At 34.9% G+C, this 12,866-nt stretch overlaps 1 long non-coding RNA gene across 1 annotated transcript; it reads right to left on the bottom strand.

Moving 5' to 3' along the window:
• Window positions 1-11,790: 11,790 nt before the first annotated feature.
• On the bottom strand, window positions 11,791-12,639 carry LOC147547624 (uncharacterized). The gene is made up of 2 exons (XR_015238380.1): window positions 12,553-12,639; window positions 11,791-12,436 (listed from the first exon to the last, which is right to left on the bottom strand). It is a non-coding gene; the product is annotated as an uncharacterized LOC147547624 (long non-coding RNA).
• Window positions 12,640-12,866: the final 227 nt, after the last annotated feature.

Genomic DNA, 12,866 nt, shown 5'->3' with positions numbered 1-12,866 from the left:
GTAACGTAGTAGTTAATTTGAATCTAAAGTTCATGCAACCATTAAATTAAATAATTAGAACCAAATAAGAACGATAATACTAAGAGAGATTTAATCAAGAATTAATACTCATAAACTTTAACACATATATACACCAAGAACTGTAAAATTAGTAAAGAGAAGAAGAAGAAAAGGAAGATAACAAACCCTCTCTTTGATCTTTGTGATTTAATCGAGAAAGAAATTTGGGCAATCAACTCGGAGAAACTTCATAGACAGAGAAAGAGGGGAAAATCAATGAAATACCTCAGTCGATTTGAATAAGCTAAAACCCTTCTTCACCAACTCTCCTTCTCTCGGTCGATTTCTCTTCCTCGCTTTGCTAGAAACCAATCTCCATTCTGCTCAAAGAAACCCTAGCTCCAACTCTCCCTCTCGCTCTACAACAAACTGTTCGTTCTAATTCTCCCTTTCTCGGTCTTTCTGTTTAGAAAATAGAATAAAGAAGTTGTGGATGATTTGGGCACGCCAGATATTTCGATGTTTTGTAGAAAGCACCCAATATTTGATCCTCTTTTACAGAAGGCACCCAATTTTTTTGGCGCAAACCCAAACTTTTGGCGGATTTTTTTTCTGCGTCAAACCTAATGAGTAGCTGCTACCATTTTTTTATCTGTTAACTACGGAATTCGCTATGACAAACAAACCGTAGGCGAAACACACTTTATAATTCTTAAAATATTTGTGCGTGAGAAGCACTTGAAACAGACCAATGTGTAGCAAATGAACATAAAGTTTGTAGTTGTTGGTCGGAATTCGCTACGACAGTAAAAAAAATCCATAGCAGATGGTGACTAGTAGCTGTGATATTCGTAATCTGTAACAAAAGAGGCGTAGTTAAAGCATGTCCATTTCGTAGTGCTTGGATTAATCGAGTGAGGATTTCCTTTTTTTTTGTTGAAAGAGTCCAGATTAAATTCAAAGAAGTTATACTACATATACATTTTCTAATGTTGGAAAAAATGTTTGTTTTCCACATAGATTGTACAGAATGCGCTTAGAGCCTCTCCAATGCGAAACTTTAACAAATACTCTATAAAAGTTCTAGTTGTCAATTGTCTATCAATATTCTCTTTCCTGAGTGTCAATATAGAGACACTCTAATTTTTTTTGCCTCCAATGTAGATCTGTTAAATACCTCTACTTAATGTACATGCCACTCTTCAATTCAATAGATAAAAAGTAGTTAAAAAATAAAGGTTTTTACTTGTTAGAATTTGAAAGTGGCACTTAGAGAGTCTCAAGGAGACACTCTAGTTTTAGAGTGTCTCTCTTGGAAGTCTTTATTAATAAATGTTCCACATCATCATAGTGTCTAGTATAGTACCCCGTTGGAGAAGGGCTTTAACAAAATCTCTAAAAATCCTAAGTGAGACTCGAAGGCTTAGAGTTTGAGTGTTCCGTTGGATATGCTCATAGGGGAGGCTTAGGTTCATGATAACCTAAGGTGAACTCTAAGTTTGCATATAAAACATGGGACTTCGTTTTTGGAGTTCGCTTCGGGCCACTAAAAAGTCAGGGTCGGCCCTGACTCTAAATTAGTGAAGAGTTGGTAATATATTGATCTACATCCTAAAATAACCACTAATCCTAAAATAAATATTAAATCATTTTAAGGAAAGTAACTGCCCTCGTAATTTTTCTTTCTGATTATAGGAGAAAATATTTAGACTTAGTTAGAGGCACAAATGAAAAAAATTGAAATAAAAAAAAGTATTTGAGTTAAGACTGATACCGTAAAAGAGAGAAAATCGAGAGATCTATTGGAACAACAAAAAGAAGTTAGAAATAGAACACCGAGAGAGAAAGAGATTCAATTAGAGAAAAACAAGAAATATAAACTAAAAAATAATACAAAATAAGAATAAAAAGAGTTAATTTGAATTTTGAGTAGTTGTTTTAGGAATATATAAAAATGTGAGTCAATACTTGGTTGCCCCAGTGGTTGAAAGGATTGACATAAACACAAAAAAACCCCGGAGGCCTCTGATTCGATTCCCACAAGAGGTGGAATCTATGATTATTGAACTTAGGTTATTAAGGATATAATAAGTTTGTTTGTTTTTCTTTTATTTGGTTGAAGATAATAATTAGTTTGTTAGACTTTAGTGGTGGAGAGATTGGTACGCCGAGAAATACTTAGGGGCTATGTAAAAAACACCCCCATATTGTTATAAGCGGGTGGGTCTATTAGCAGGCAGGCCAAACGTACAACATTCTATAACAGCCATTTTATTTCAAAGCACCCAGCAAACTAACTTAGAAAGTCCTAATTAACCCATTCTCTTCTTAATCTTCCTAAACTTTTAGTTTTGTAACTGACCACTTTATCTCCCACATTATACAAAGATGATGAACTCATTGCCCCTAAGGATCCCTACTATTGTATGAATTATATTTCTTTTTACTCTTATGATGCTATATTGCTATGCCTGATTCAAAAAATCATGAAAATTCTCATATTTATTATAATATAGTGGTTGTCCACAACATATCTTATGGGTGCTTATGGGACATTAAGTGGCTACCCATAGTAAAAATTATCAACAACATGAGGTGCTTACAAATAGCATACTCACCCATCCAAGTAAGAGGTGTTTTCTCAATTCTCTACATGAGGTGCCTCCAACATGGATAGTCTACCTTCCACCTCATCCATGCAAGCTAGAGGTGTTGGTTATCATCTCAATTCTCTACACCTAATACCCATACGTGGTTAACTTGGATTACATGGAAATGCCTATATATACTACTCACTTCTCTTTAGTTTGGTACAAGAAATATATAGCTTTGATATAAGTTGAGATGAAAAGATAATACATATATTTTGGTATCCTAACTTTGTCATTCTTTATCTCATATATTTTATATATATTTCACTACGTTATCAGCACGAGGCTCTAACCAAGTGGGGTAATAATTCCAGTTATAGAGGAAGGGTTGTTTGGAAGACCGTTTGAAAATCAAAGTAAGTTGTGTTATTACTTTTCAAATGTCGAATCTAACTAATATAAATTTTGCAGTTCTTGACTTAACAGGAAGGAACTATCTTAATTGGGCTCCTGATGTTGAATCTCATTTAAAGGAAAGGAATCTAAAGAAAACCATAGCAGAGGGAAATAATGAAACTTCTCAGAATCGTGCGGCTGCACTGAATTTTATCCGACACCATCTATGTGAAGATCTAAAGTCGGAATATTTAAATATGAGAGACCCTTTATTGTTATGGACCAGTTTAAAGAAACGTTTTGATCATTTAAAAAGAGTTATCCTTCCTAAGGCTTTAAATGATTGCTTGCATCTGAGACTGTAGGATTATAAAACTGTTTCTGAGTATAGTTCTATTCTGTTTAAAATAACGACAAAATTGGCACATTGTGGTTTCCCTGTTAGTGAAGAACAAATGCTGGAGAAAACATTTTCTACTTTTCATGTATCTAACATGAACCTGCAAGAACAATATAGAAATATGAATTTTAAATATCATTCTGATTTAATTTCTTGTCTACTTGTTGCGGAACAAAATAGAGAAGTTATTATGAAAAATCAAGAGGCTCGTCCAACAGGTTATTCAGAAGTATCTGAAACCTATGTGACATCTTATGGACGAGGTGGTCGTGGTAACGATCACAACAAAAATAATAAAGGTGGTGGCTACCACTCTAGAGGGTGTGGTCGTGGCAACGATCACCAAATAGATACCAGAGATGGTGGCTACCCCTCTGGAGGACACGGACGTGGGAATGGTCAAAATTGGAATAACAGAGATGGTGGCTACCACTCTGGTGGACGTGGTCGTGGTTACGGTCGTGGTCGTCGAGGACGTTACAATAGCTCGAGTACTAGACCTCATCCATTTAGTCGACAAGACAAAGGAAAAAGGGCATTAAATGAACCATCTGAAATACAAACTAAGTCATGTTATAGATGTGGCAAAGGACCTGTAAAACTGCAAAACATCTGGTAGATCTTTACCAAGCGTCGTTAAAGAAAGCAACGGCCAATACAGAAATGAACCAGATGGAGATAGGTGGTTCTTCCTATAACACTGGATTAGATGTGTCTGATTTTCTAGTTGAGGAAGTGGAAATTCATCATACTGAATCACAAACCGAGTTTTTTCTTGTTGATTACGGCGGTAATCTGGAGATTCCAAAAGAATGTGTCCCAGCAGCCGAAAGAGATATATACGATGGTAGCTTTGATCATCTACCTCCCGCAGAATTTGACAAACTACTTGATGAAGAGTTTGACAAAATTTTCCCAGAATAGTGTTATATTTGTATATATTTTTTTGTTTCTTAAATAATTAATGTAATATTATCATGTTCATATAATACAAATATGTTATAATCTTATGTCTTATTTTTGTGTACATAAGGTATGGATTGCAGAAAGACAATATCAAAAGATGATGAGGATATATGTGTAGTTGATAGCGGAACTACAAACTCTATCTTTCAAAACAATAAATATTTTGAGACCTTGAAGTTATACAAGGCTAATGCAATAACAATCGCTGGTTCATCTAGTCTTATTGAAGGTTCTGGTAGAGCAACTATAATATTACCGCATGGTACAAAAATAACCATTGATGACGCATTATTTTCAACTAAGTCTTTGAAAAATTTATTAAGCTTTAAAGACGTTCGTCGAAATGGTTACCACATTGAGACTAGAAATGAAAATAATGAAGAATATTTATATATTACTTCAAATACTTCTGGCGAGAAGCATGATTTAGAGAGACTGTCGACTCTTTCTTCTGGATTATATCTTGTAAGGATAAAAACGATTGAATCATATATTGTCGTAAACCAGAAGCTTTACGACCCTAGTGTGGTGACACTTTGGCATGATCGTTTGGAACATCCTGGATCTACCATGATGAGTAGAATAATCCAAAATTCTCAAGGACACCCATTACAAAAGGATTTTTGAGTCAACAGTCCAAAATCTGGGGGGTAAACCAAAAAAAATCCACTCTTGGCCAAAAATTAGTTGCAGGTCCAAATGTCAGTTTTTTTTTTATTCCCCTCTTGCCCTTGGACGGGACATGCTGACGTTTTCCTGGAAAAAAAAATGTCTGGTAAATAAAATAATTTACCAGTACACGAAAAATTCAAAGTTTCAAAATTTTTTGAAAATTTGAAACGAAATTTCAAATTCCCGCCCAGCAAACCATCTCTTCCCGGTAAATAAAATAATTTCCCGTACACAAAAAATTCCAATTTTCAAATTTTTTTTTGAAATTTTCAAACGAAATCTTTTTTTTGAAATTTCAAATTCCCGGGCAAATTTTCAAATTTTTTTGAAAATTTTAAATTCCCGCCCAGCAAAATTGTCTAGTACAGAAAAAAATTTCCAGTAAATAAAATAATTTCCCGATCACAAAATTTTTTTTTCGAAGTTTGAAATTTCAAATTCCCGCCCAAATTTTTTACGAAATTTCAAATTCCAGCCCAAATTTTCAAATTTTTTTACGAAATTTCAAATTCCCGCCCAGCAAAAATGTCTAGTACAGAAAAAATTTCCAGTAAATAAAAAAATTTCGTTTCCCGGGAATTTTTCGGTGGCTGTTCCGTAATTTTCTGAACAGTACAGATTCTGATGGACGGGTTGTCAGATTATTTTTCAGAAAAAAAATCGTTTCCCGAGAATTTTTTATGGCAATTTTGTAATTTTCGATGGCATGAACGGTAAATACTTTATTTTCTAAGGGCCCTTTACGTAATTTTGACCCTCCAAACTGACACATTGGACCTCCCTTTCATTTTTAGGCAACTTTGGGTGGGATTTTCATTTTGGCCCCCTTTTTGGACCAATGGCCCAACCCCTCATTACAAAATCAGAAGTTTCTGATTAGTAAGGATTTTAATTGTAAATCATGCTTTCTTGGTAAATTGATTGTAAAACCATCTTTTACAAAAGTTTATATAGAATCTCCTAAATTTTTGGAAAGTATTCAAGGAGATATTTGTGGTCCTATTCACCCATCATGTGGACCATTTAGATATTTTATGGTATTAATTGATGCATCTACAAAATGGTCTTATGTTAATCTTTTATCAACTCGTAATAATGCTTTTGCACGATTACTAGCTCATGTTATTAGACTACGTGCTCATTTTCCAGATTTTCCTATCAAAATGATACGTCTTGATGGGGCAGGAAAATTTACATCAAAGGCTTTTGATGCTTACTGTCAGGCAGCTGGTATTGATCTTGAACATCCTGTAGCATATGTTCATACCCAGAATGGTCTAGCAGATTCATTCATAAAACATCTACAACTAATTGCGAGACCAATGTTGATGAAAACTAAACTGCCTATTTCGGCATGGGGATCTGCAATATTACATGCTGCAGCTTTGATTCCTCTTCGGCCCAGAGCGAATGGTTATTCTCCGTTACAACATGTTCCGAGCCATCAACCAAATACTACACATTTACGTGTTTTTGATTGTGCGGTGCATATCCCTATTTCACTTCCAAAACGTACTAAATTTGGACCTCAACGGCGGCTGGGTGTATATATTGGTTTTGACTCACCATCTATTATAAGATATCTCGAACCTGTGACAGGTGATACTTTTAGCGCACGGTTTGCGGATTGTCATTTTGATGAAACAATTTTCTCACCATTAGGGGGAGAAAATCCGTCAACATCGGATAATAAAAAAAATGATTTATGTTGGCATACAGAAAGTCTGTCTTATCTAGACCCTCGAACTAGTCAGTCAGAACTAGAAGTAGAAAGGATAATACATTTGCAAGGCATATCAAATAAACTACTAGATGCATTTAATGATGCAGCAAGGGTAACTGAATCATATACCCCTACTGCTAATGCTCGTGCACGAATTAATATTCCTGAAGGACCAGGAGAAACTGCTATAGCAAATGAGTCGTCTAAGCCACGTTAGAAACGTGGACGACCAATTGGTTCTAAAGATACTATTCCTAGAAAGAGGAAGAACCAATAACAAAATAATAGTTCTCTAGAAGAGACTATTAATGATACAGCCACACTTTCTGAACAAATACCCCTTGAAGAAGGTAAAGCCTTTGATGAGGCAGAGATACAAAATAATGAGGAAGTCCCTATGAATTATGAATGCTCAAAAGAAGTTTGAGACCGAAATGAAACAATTATCGACGAGGTATTTTCTTTTGCAGTGGCAACCTCAATTCTGAAAGAAAATGGTGATTATGAACCACGCTCTATTGAGGAATGTCGACAAAGACCTGATTGGTCGAAATGGAAAGATGCAATTCAGGTAGAGCTAGATTCACTCAATAAGCGTAATATTTTTGGACCGGTGGTCCTCACACCTAAGGATGTAAATCTAGTTGGGTTCAAATGGGTTTTTGTGAGAAAACACAATGAAAATAACGAAATCGTTCGCTACAAAGCACGACTTGTGGCACAGGGTTTTCTATAAAAACCTGGGATAGATTATGAGGAAACATATTCTCCTGTTATGGATGCCATTACATTCAGATATTTAATCAGTCTAGCAGCTCAACAAGAACTTGATATGCATCTACTAGATGTCGTCACTGCATATCTATATGGCAATCTAGATACTGATATTTATATGAAAGTCCCTGAAGGTTTCAAGTTACCTGAAGGAAAACAACGTGTCATGTATTCACTTAAACTTAATAGAGCTTTATATGGTTTAAAGCAATCAGGGCAAATGTGGTACAATCGTCTCAGTGAATACTTGACCAAGGATGGATATGTAAACGATCCTATTTGTCCTTGTGTGTTCATTAAGAAATCATATATTGGATTCGCTATCATTGCAATATACGTTGATGATATAAATATAATTGGGATAGTTGAAGATGTCTCGAAAGCTGCAGAATATTTGAAAAAAGAATTTGAGATGAAAGATCTTGGGAAAACAAAATTCTGCATTGGCTTACAAATTGAGAGAAGTACAAATAGAATTCTTGTACATAAAAATTTATATACTGAAAAGGTTTTGAATAGATTTCGCATGGACACTGCATACCCTCTTAGTACTCCAATGGTTGTCAGATCTCTTGATACTATAAAAGATCCTTATCGTCCTAAAGAAGATAATGAAGCACTACTTGGTCCTGAAGTACCATATTTAAGTGCAATCGGTGCTTTATTATATTTGGTTCAATGTACTGGACCTGATATTTCTTTTGTAGTAAATTTATTGGCCAGATTCAGTTCGGCACCAACAAAACGACATTGGATGGGAGTAAAGCATATTCTCCGATACCTTCGAGGAACTACTGATATGGCGTTATTCTATTCGAAGAATTCCTCTGATGTTTCACAAATGGCAGGATATACTAACGCAGGATATCTATCTAATCCACATAAAGGAGTTTCACAAACAGGTTATGTTTTTACTAGTGGTGGTACAGCTTTCTCTTGGCGATCAAGTAAGCAAAGTATGTCTGCTACATCTTCTAACCACTCGGAGATTATTGCTCTTCATGAAACTACCAGAGAATGTGTGGCTCAGGTCTATTATTAGTCATATTAGAAATTCTTGTGAACTTCCTGAAATTACAAAGTCACCTACCATTATTTATGAAGACAATGCGGCTTGCATTGCCCAAATCACAGAAGGATATATTAAAGGTGACAGAACGAAACACATTTCGCCAAAGTTATTTTTCTCACACCATCTACAGAAAAATGGTGAAATTGATATTCAGAAGATACAATCATGTGAGAATTATGCTGACTTGTTTACAAAGTCTCTGCCTACTACAACGTTTAGAAAACTAGTAGAAGGTATCGGAATGCGAAGCTTGAATAATCAAATAATGTAAAACTACACCGGTCCACAATATGATATTCATCAGGGGGAGAATATTATCGTGTGAAGATTTACAAATCACTAGTACTGGATATCTACGCTCTGTACTCTTTTTCCTTCGTCTAGTTTTTGTCCTAATGGGTTTTCTGGCAAGGTTTTAACGAGGCAGCATTTTACGTATCCAACATCATTCAAGATTTTATTGAGACAGTTATTTTAGGTTGTGGTCATCCAAGGGGGAGTATTATAATATAGTGGTTGTCCACAACATATCTTATGGGTGCCTATGGGACATTAATTAAGTGGCTACCCATAGTAAAGTGATGGGCCTAGAAAGTTTCCTAAATAGGTCTATACCCGCAAGTGCACGGGTTTCAAGTTGTAATAAATTCCGGTAAGACCGGTTCGTTCCTCAGAGACTAGTTAAACTTATTTTAAAACTTAGAAATAGTACGGTTTTAGTTTTGATTTTGGTTTTGGTGATAAAATATTAAAATAAAATAACGGAAATGAAAATGAACTCAAATGGGGGAGAAAGTCTAGGGTTTTGGAATCCACACAATAAAACTTCTAGAATCAATATCTAATCAATTCTCTTTTCCTATAATTCAGAATTTCGGATAATGAACTATCCTAATTCCGGGAGATGTCTTCGTTTAAAACCGATACAGTATAACAATGTTATTGTTTATTTCGAAAAATAAATCTCTAAACTATTGTCTATCAATCAATAAACATATATCATCAAAGAATCTAACCTAAGCGTTATATATCAAATTTAAAAGTATAAACAATGAAAAGAAAATCGATTTAACGAATTAAAACAAATCGAACTTTCAAGCACAATCGAGAGAATCAATCGATCAAAAATATGTTTCTAAAAGGTCAAATATGGTTTCATAGTAAAACCCTAGATAGAGAGAGTTAGCTATTCATGAAATTAGATTGAACTAAACATGAAATATAAAGTATAAGAGAAAAAAGAATTTAACTTTTCTTGCTGCTTTTCAACCAAACAGACCCTAAGGGAAGTGTTTTCCTTCTGTTCTTACTGTTTCACAGACAAACAGACCCTTAGGGAAATCGATTTTCTCATCTTCTCGGAAACGATTTCCATGTAGGAAAATTATTTTCCCACCAGTTTTCTCGTCTTCCTCAACTGATTTCTCTCTTTCTCTCTCTACTGTTTTCTCACTTCTTCTTTCTTTTTTTTTCCAATCTCTCTCTTTCTCAACAATGGCAACAGTAAAATAAGAACAATGAAGATAATAAAATCAATCTGAATGGATAAAAAAAAGGAAGAAGAAGATTGAAACTATTTTTCTTTTCTTTCTCTGTAATTTCTTCTTTCTTTCTCTACAATCTCTCTCTCTCTCTCTCTCTCTCTCTCTCTCTCTCTCTGTAATCTCTCTCTCTCTCACAAAGAAGGAGAATACAAAAATCAGAACAAGAAAATGATGGATAACTCTCTGTAATTGATAACTTTCTCTCTCTGTAATTTCTATTGTTGCTGTGAGATGATTTTTCTTTCAAAGCAAAGTTTCCTTCTCTCTCTAATGTTTCTATTTAGTTGAGCTTGGAGAAGATGATCCCCCCAACTGAGATGAAATTGTGAGAAGAGAGGAGGCCTCTAAATAGCAGCTCACACCTCTCTCTCTCTACTGTAAAATCCGAAAAATCCCTCCAACCGAGCTCTCCTCCCCTTCTAAAAATATCTCAAGTCTTCTATAACAGCTCCATTTCTTTCTCTTTTTAGAGAATTTTATATTCAGCCAAATCCCCCTTCATCAATCACTGATTTGGTTTTGTGTTTAAGAGAGAAATAAGGCCCCTCCTTCTCCTCTTTCTGTCCATTTGTCTTCCGTTTTCGGCCACGAGTTCAGTTCGTCTTGCACTCTACTTTTCACCGAGCACCAACATTAGCCAAAATTACCAGAATACCTAAATGACTAAAATGCCCTTGTGTGTGTCTCTTTCCTGTTTTTATCTATTTTTCGAGTTCAATTCCATAGAACACACCTGGACAAAAGATTCACACAAATCATCAGAGTAACCGCTCGTACTGGACTAACTAATCCAAGTTAAGAGATTCAGATGGGACATTTTCATGTCTCATCATAAAAATTATCAACAACATGAGGTGCCTACAAATAGCATACTCACCCATGCAAGTAGGAGGTGTTTTCTCAATTCTCTACATCAGGTGCCTCCAACATGGATAGTCTACCTTCCACCTCATCCATGCAAGCTAGAGGTGTTGGTTATCATCTCAATTCTCTACACCTAATACCCATACGTGGTTAACTTAGATTACATGGAAATGCCTATATATACTACTCACTTCTCTTTAGTTTGGTACAAGAAATATATAGCTTTGATATAAGTTGAGAAAAGATAATACATATATTTTGGTATCCTAACTTTGTCATTCTTTATCTCATATATTCTGTATATATATTTCACTAATATTGATAATATTGGGTTAGGGTTTGGGCTTGAGGAACCTTGGTACGATGATTTTTATTTTGTCTTTTCCTTACTCTTTAAGAGCAAATCAATTGTTTGAGGACCCCAAAGAGACTGGTTCATTATATCAGACGAGATAATTTTGATCGAAGAAGAGCACTGTGATTCAGAAGTACAAGAAGGTATTGTAGAAAAATGAAGGTGAGATTCAAGAAAATAATTCTAACATTAGTAGGGTAATAGTAATTTTACAAAGGGTTTTGAAAAAGAAGAATATTTTGAAGAATAAGATAGAAGACATGGAGGTGAACTTTTACGCAGTTAGTTGACTCGGTGCTGTTAGAGAAGTCGGGTCAATAATCATAGCATTTCGAGCACGTGCTTTAAGCATCCCCATACGCGGAAAGTGGGAAGAAATAGAGTTTAATGGCTGGTTTCTAACTACTTCTCTAAAAACGTGGAACGTATTAGGTAAGCAAAGTTCAGATTAAATCAACCGAACTTGAATATTTAAGAGATAAATCAACATCTGAGATCAAAAAAGGTCATCGCGTTATATGTTATATTATATGTCATGATGCATCAATGCATCATATCACAACATAATAATAATAATATATGTAAAGGGACTACTGACTACATAATTCAATATAAACTTGTGTTTATTTAATCTTGATTTAATGTAGCTACTAAATAAGAATGTTCTATTCTAGTTTTACGCATCGAACAAAATCCAAATCTCATGAACTCCCTTTTGAGTATCGAAAGAATTATACTGTGCCACAGTATATATAGTCTTGGTAGGATCCTTAGCCCGACTTCGGTTAATATAAGGTAACCAGTTAGAACCAAAATCTACTATAGTAGCATGTAATATTGAAGCTTCTTGTTCAACTTGAATGTCACTTGATACAATCCCATCAAATTCTTTTACAGCTGCAAATTTGGACTTCTATGTCTGAAGATGTAGGCCATCTGTTAGAGGTAAATTAGGTTGATCTTCTTCGGGGACGTAAAGGCTAACGATGAAAGAGGAATCAGAGACATGGGTTAGTAATGGAGCTGTCATCTCCACGTCCTTTTCAGAAGTGTTATTCCCTTGAAAGTAATCAAGTAACCTATGTAAGAATTTTGTTTAAGTTTGTTAGTGGACTCAACAAAAGTTTATTTAAATTAAAATAATAAAAGAATTTAAATGAATGTAAAGTTTTTTGAAGGTTATTGAATTACTTACTGTTGAAATCCTGCTTTAGTGGACTCAACAAAAGTGGAATTTATTGGAGAAGTGATCACAAACATGGATTTGGAAGTGTTGAATCCACGAATTTCAAAACCCTTTCCAGCCCAAATGCGGGTGAATTTTGGACATTGTAAACTAGTACAAATCGGTGGGACATCAGAGGCTGTATTATTACTTGCCCAGACATGGTTAAGAGCTGAAATGAGACCGAATAGACACACGAAAAATCTCAATAAATTAGTTTTAACCATTTTGATAGATAATGGTCGATGAAGAAACTAGTCACTTCCCTCCTAAATTATTTATGG

Source organism: Eschscholzia californica, unplaced genomic scaffold (assembly GCF_041429995.1).
Source record: "Eschscholzia californica isolate CP2 unplaced genomic scaffold, dmEscCali1.0.p SCAF_3, whole genome shotgun sequence".
Lineage (NCBI taxonomy): Eukaryota > Viridiplantae > Streptophyta > Magnoliopsida > Ranunculales > Papaveraceae > Eschscholzia > Eschscholzia californica.
This window is presented reverse-complemented; position numbering and strand designations above follow the sequence as displayed.